This window comes from Peromyscus maniculatus, chromosome 7 (assembly GCF_049852395.1).
Source record: "Peromyscus maniculatus bairdii isolate BWxNUB_F1_BW_parent chromosome 7, HU_Pman_BW_mat_3.1, whole genome shotgun sequence".
In the NCBI taxonomy this organism is placed as follows: domain Eukaryota; kingdom Metazoa; phylum Chordata; class Mammalia; order Rodentia; family Cricetidae; genus Peromyscus; species Peromyscus maniculatus.
Window position 1 is genome coordinate 71832398 of NC_134858.1, and position 6753 is coordinate 71839150.

The 6753-nt window shown below is 42.0% G+C and overlaps 1 protein-coding gene and 1 long non-coding RNA gene across 4 annotated transcripts in view; one reads left to right on the forward strand and one right to left on the reverse strand.

The window, feature by feature from the left end:
- The window catches only part of Wdr72 (WD repeat domain 72), a 173670-nt gene that overhangs the window by 151040 nt on the left and 15877 nt on the right, over positions 1–6753 (forward strand). The gene's annotated exons all lie outside the window — the stretch shown is intronic.
- LOC121830901 (uncharacterized) overlaps positions 1–6753 on the reverse strand; it is a 79284-nt gene that overhangs the window by 48603 nt on the left and 23928 nt on the right. The window contains exon 2 of the long non-coding RNA XR_006074207.2: positions 6510–6623. This is a non-coding gene — a long non-coding RNA (uncharacterized LOC121830901). The remainder of the gene's footprint in view (positions 1–6509; positions 6624–6753) is intronic.

Sequence of the window (6753 nt, forward strand, 5' to 3'; positions counted from 1 at the left end):
GGACCTGGGTTAGCGCCCCAGGCCCCCAGGGTATAAGAGCCAGATGCTGTGGCAATGTGCTTGTGATCCCCGCACTGGGGAAGTAGAGACAAGAAGGACCCTGAAACTCACTGGCCAGCCAGCCTAGCTGAAGTGCCAACCTCTTGGCACCCTCACACACATGTTCACACACACAAATTAAATATATACACAAACAATAAGGAAAGATTAGTGGCCAAATTATAGTCTGTCCTCTGCGCCCCTCTCTGTTCCTCATTTGCCCCCACCCCCCCCACCCCCCACCCCCCCACCCCCCCACCCCCCCCCCGCATCAGAAAGCACATACAGCAAATCCTCAGCTGCTCTGCCCAGTCAAGCAAGCTTCCTGGCTCCAGCTGTGCCTCGGGATGTGTTCTGAAAGTGTCGGCTCCTCTGTCTGTGAACTGTCTTCCAGCCCAGGTTCATCAAGGACTGCCACTTTAAAAACACACGCAGGCAGGCATCCTAGGATATGCCATTATAAGCTGCTGCCAGGGGATCTTCTAAGAGATAAATGGAATCTCTGTGAAGTAAATTAGTGTGAACCAGTCAATCTGTGTGTCAGCCGTGAGCCACTTCCATGGATAACTGCCTGACTGAGTGGAGGCCAGGGCCTGGTGCCATGTGTGGGTCAGAATCTCAGATACAGTTTCACAGGATAAGGGGATTTGGAGCGATGTTTAGTCTTGGGAGAAAGCCAATTTGATCTGTGCTTTAGATTGGTCAATGAAATAGACTTCTAAGGCATTTTTGTTTCATCCTTCATCTAACTGGACGGTGTGATGCCAAGTTAGACAACTTCCTTACTGTGGGAAGTAGCAGGGATACTTGGGAAATGGCTGCCTCCTCCCAGAGAGCTGCTACTCTTCAGACTCCCATTATGCTGGGCTTGGGCTGAGCCTCCTCATTAAAAATCTTTAGGGTCTCAAAAAACAAACAAAAACATACTATGGCAAAAAGAACTTAATCTAAATCTTCTCTCTCTGAGGAACAAATGTGTGATCTTTAACTGATGAAGAATAGGAGGTCCTATGCAGAGGCAGACAGCCATGGTCCCTTGAAGATGCCCAAAACAGGAAATCAAATCTAGAGATTAGAAAAAACCCTACCCTAACCCAAATAGCATTTGAGTAAGGAAGCCTTTAAAAAGAACTTAACTGTTGCTGGAGAGATGGCACATTAGTTGAGAGCAGTTGTTCCTCATGTACAGGACCTGGGTTCCATTCCCAGAACTCACGTGATGACTCACAAGAGCCTATAATTACAACTTCAGATGATCTGATGCCCTCTTCTGGTCCCCAAGGAAAACTTCACGCACATGATTCACAAAAATAAATGTAGACTACATACGAATATGCATAGAATAAAATAAATCTTAAAAATAACTGTATTTTGGAAAGAATTTAGAGACCAAACCCCTTTCAAGTCCCTGGAGCCATCCTAATTAATGTTTCATATAACTAAATTGTGACTGTCGATGGTACTTTCATGCAAAACTCATGTTTCCATAATTGCATATTTCTTTGTAGATTGTAGCTTGCTCTTACATTAAGAGCACAGGGATTCATTTTATCTTGTTAAATTATACCAAATTATCTTCATTCATTTTTCCTTTTATTACATTCATAAAATTTTTATCATCTTACTTCTGTAGAATGAAATATCAGTGAGATGATTGAACTTAGCATAGAAATGTTAAAAGAGGGCGAATAGAAACTTAGGTCTGGTGTTTGAGAGAAATTTCTAAGGGCCTTTCTTAGCTGTGGGGAAGGTTTTAGTTTTGAAGAAAGAAAAATAAATCTTCTCTGAATAGGAGCTTACACAAAATAATAATCACTTACATATTAAGTGAGTTTATTTTCTATCTTTGGTTATCTTTTTAGACTTTTTATCACCTACATTGCTTTGAAAAATATTACATAAAGCTTGCCACGATGGGGGTCTATGGAGGCAATTATTTGATATATAAGATGTATTCAGTGCATAAGAATGCATCTATGGGTGTGAGTCAACATGAATCATAGCAAAGATCAAACCAAACCCTTTAACATTCAAGTGACCCTTTCCTTGAAATAATGAAATAAAAATGGGATGTCCTGTGGGACCAAAATTTGTTTTATGACTGTACATTATGTTCAGAAGAGTAAAACCCCAGGGGTCAGTTTAACTTTGTGATTTATGAGGGTCAGGAAAAGAGAATGACTATCCAGGAATGTTCCCTTGGATGTCATTTTTGCAATGATAGTGTGAATTTTTTCTTGAGAGACATGAATAAATGTGTACTCATCCCAGATAGAGCACAGGTCAAAGTGGTGATTCCACCAAAGTCCAAATTGGCAAATCAGTGAGTATATAGGACTTTCAGAGCATCGGTTGGGGGCGGTGCTTAGAGGTATGGGGGTGACCCCTAAAGAGACACATCACTGGAAAGGTCTCACCATAACATGGATAGCCAGGTCTTCATTGTCACGTGGCTGGAGTGATTGCCTCAGTTAACCTTCAACATTCTATAGTCTCTGGCACTTCCTAAGAACACGTGCATCAGGTACATATGGCTGGGAGGGAGGCATACAAGGGGGTGGCTGGAATCTCAGGTGAGGATCCAGTGACCCTCCCCACCTTCTATGGGGGATGTTAAGAGGCCTGATTTTGCAGGTCTTTTCCAGTCGTCACAGCTACTCTGATGAAGATGGTAATGGCTGTTGTACTTAGGGGACAGAATTCCCCCAACAACTTTTATTTTCATTCTTTGAAGGTTATGAGGAAACAATTTTTTAGGAGTTTTTCTTAGTATGGTGCACCCAGGCTCTCCACAAAGATCCAATCTGAGAAAGTAGGTTTTCCTGACCACTACTGCCTACAATTACACCGTCCCAGGAGAGCAAAGCTCATTATGTTTGATACCAACATCCTCTCTCTCTCTCTAAATTTCCAACTGACTGAGACAAGCTCAGGCTGTCAGAAACTGACATATGGGTCATGCCTCTGTATTTTCTAGCCCAGCCTTCTGATTGTAGCACTGGAGACCGTGTTATAGAGGGAAACAGCCTCACAAGTCAAGATGTGTCTAAAATACCTGGACATCCTGATAGCGTACCAGAGTGTGGACAAAGAATCATCATAGATGTGTAATTTAAGTCAGAAAACTACAGAGGAGAGGTATATTCATTGGTGGGTTAATGAAGATTCCATTAAAAGGTAGAATTTGAGCTAGATCTTCAACAAAGACTGATTTTAGTAAACAGAAAATTAGAGTGACATCTTTCCCTGAGGATCCGGACAAAGGCAGTGGTGTAGAAAATAATTGTCACATTCAAGGGACAATGTGTGATTTCATAATGTTGAAGTGGGTTGTACCACAGTCTGAAAAGAAACGTTTGAGAGTAGGGTGGAATCCCTTCAAAAACCAGCCAGTGTTACTTGAGATGGCACTAGGACTGTTTGGAAAATTCATGGCTCTAGAATCTCCCATTGTGGATTGAGTGGGGGTCATTGTAGGGGATCATGTTCTACATGGGAGCTGTGAGATCAGACCTTGGGTTTGAGATGCAGCATTTCTCGGTTTAAAGAACAACTGAAGAGAGAGACCCAGGTGGGTGGTCATAAGAGCTGCCCTAGAAGGGAATGCAGCAGGAGAGGATGGTCATGGCAGTTAGAAACTGGAGACAAGAAAATAACTACTGGAACTATTTAAAACATTGTGTTTCCCTGCATTCCTCAGATTGGCTCCCAGGCTTTAGTCTTGATATCTTTAGATATTCTCGTTGTGACGAACTCTTCTCCTCTTCATTCCTTCCAGATCATTCATTCCTTTGTATCCTAATAGACAACAAGGACCCATGCAGTACATCAAGTCAAAGCCTCCTGGTGTGCCCACTTGGCTCTTCTCACGTGTCTCCTCTCCCTTGCTTCTCCCATGCTGGGCTTATAGTGTTGCTCACCCGTTCCCTGGAACCCCGACCTGATGTTGGTCATTCACCTGCATCTTTTCCCTGTGAAACAATGTCTCTAAGTCCTATCAAGTGATAGCTCAGTAGCCTGTTTCTTTAACAAATACTTAAGCTTGTGTTTCCCTTGAATGCTTTCCACAATGTAACTTTGTCAAGATGTGTCCGCAGCATGTCTTCTCACTGGTTCTGTCTCATGGCGGATTCTATAATTAATTGATCTGGTCTAACATTTCACAACTTGGGAACCCTTTATGTCCATGCATTCTTCCAAACAAGGTTTTAAAACATAGCAAGGGGTATTTTACCATAAGCTAGGGAATTGTTTTATCTAGAAGCATCTGTACATCTCTTGCCCTTTGCTTACTATTTCTTTGTTCTCAGACTAAGATAACATCTCTTTCGTGTTGAGCCTGGCTCTTGATACATCTGCCTAGATTATAGGGACCAGTTTCTCTTCCTTCATACACATGCTTGCTCTTAAATTCTTTTCCTTGGGTTGTGTTTATCTTACTTTTTGTTATAGATTATCTTGCATCAAATTGAGATTATCACACATGTATGGTGGTGCACATCTATAAGCCCAACATGTGGGAGGACAAAGCAGGAGAATCATGAGTTCAAGGCCAATATGTGCTAAATAAAGAGATGTTATCTCAAAAGTGATAAGTATATAAAGGATACTTTCTGCCACTTATAAAGGCTTTTTTTTTAATGTTCTGGGGGTAACCAATCTTGAGAGCACCATTCAAATATCCTGAGTATGATACACCAACTGTTTTCAGATTTGAGAAGCCATCTTTCTCCTATTTATCTTTCAATAAATACTTGAACATTTTAAAACACATTTCATATGTGTAACCATAAAAATGGGTACCAGCCACCACCTATACTTCTCACATCTAATACGAATGCCTGTGTGGGATGCGGGACAGCGGAGAGTGGTGCTCATTCCAGCTTAGATGGTAATGTAGTTGCAAAGCAGGTTGTTAGCATCCAAGCATGTCTCCCATTTCATTTTAGTAAGACTTCCCACTTTGGTATCAAGCAAAACTATCACTTTCAGAGCATTAAGACTAATGATTCAAGATATTTATTCTAACAGACCTCTCCTTCCTTCTTTCCTTTGTTTCCTTCCTTCCTTCCTTCTGTTGACAAGGGAAAACAAGGTATAGACTAGGTAACACGATTTGCTTATTTTCCATTTCCTATTTAGGGACAGTACCATCTGATACGACTAACCATCTGGAACAAGGGTCTCCTGAGACACAGACCAATATCAGCTGAGGGTTTGACTGCTCTGTAGCCATTCTTTCCACACTAATGGTTCTTCCTTAGATTCAGCATGGGGAAAGTTTGCAGGACTTATGGATTCCAGAGCTCATGTAACTCTACAATTGTCTCCTCCACCAGTGATCAAGCGGGGGCTCTTTCTGGTACTCTCTCTCTCTTAGGGAGAGCTGCAGATTTTGTTATAGTTTAAATTGGCCTCTGTAGCCCTTATCAAGTTCATACATAAATCATGTTTATCTCTGGTTTCAAATGCTAGCTTGATATTTTTTTGATTGAAAGGTCTGCTTTGTTTTTCTGACCTCCTACATTTTTAAAAAACAAGCTGTGAAGATTCCTATAAGTTCTTCCCAGGGTCTCTCTTTCTTCACATTGCCAATGTGTAAAGACCTATTTGTTTTCTCCTTTGGAATCTATTCTTGCTTTCCAGTTCAGATTTTTTTTTTTTATGGTACTGAACAGTTAGGAAAGGTAATGCACTTCTATATTTACCAGAGGATTTCGTCCTTCTGAGAAAAATGACTGTTTACAAACTTAAATTACATGAAAAGTGCAAAAGCTAATCTCTGTATGCTCCTGAAAGCTGCTCACCATCTATGCATCCTTTTAGTCCAAAGGATTCTTCTAAGATTAGATGTCCTTAGGTCTTTTCTTGTTTTTCCTTCAATCATTATCTTATTGTGTAGGAAGCTGGGATTAAGCCAGATGATTTGACCAGATTATGCTTTGTGTGTTTGCAAACGTGTATGTGTGGCTCAGTGCACGTGTATGTATGTGTGAGTGTGTGTGTGTGTGTGTGTGTGTGTGTGTGTGTGTGTGTGTGTGTGCATGTGCGTGTGCACGCATATGCCCTACATGTGCATGTAAAGTCTACAGGATGACCTTAGGTGCCATCCTCAGGAACACTGCTTGCTTTCTTTGACACATTTCCCCAACTTTGAGACACAATCTGTCGTCACCTGGAATTCAACCAGACTGCTGGCTGAGCTTCAGGGAACCCTCCATCTCTGCTTCTCCAGTGCTTGGATTATAAGCACCACAGCACTTGTCCTTCTATATGAGTTAGAATCGAACTTGGGTTCTCAGACTCACAAGTCAGCATCTTACCGACCGAGTTAGCCCAGTCTCAGAGTCTTTCTTGCTCCCTCCATGCCTGGAGGATGGAAGCTACAAAGGCCCCTACTCCCTTGCTTAGGTTAGAAAAGCCTTAGAGAGGTCTTGAAGATCTTCAAGGCCACTCTCTTGACCACTTACTTGCTTAGCGTCCTGTTCAGCAATGCTCTGAGAGAGTGGCTGGCTGGTTTTGAGAATTCTTGAACTTCAGAGTTGTGATGTGGCAGAGGGGCTTCCTGGTCCGACTCTCCCATCCTAAGTAGAGAAGAACTTGAGGCAGGAAAATAAAGCCCCATGGCCAAGGTCACACTAAAGAGAGTGGAGGTGACATTGCACACTACACTTCAGACTTAGGAGAGACACATACACACCTGCCCTGTTGCTA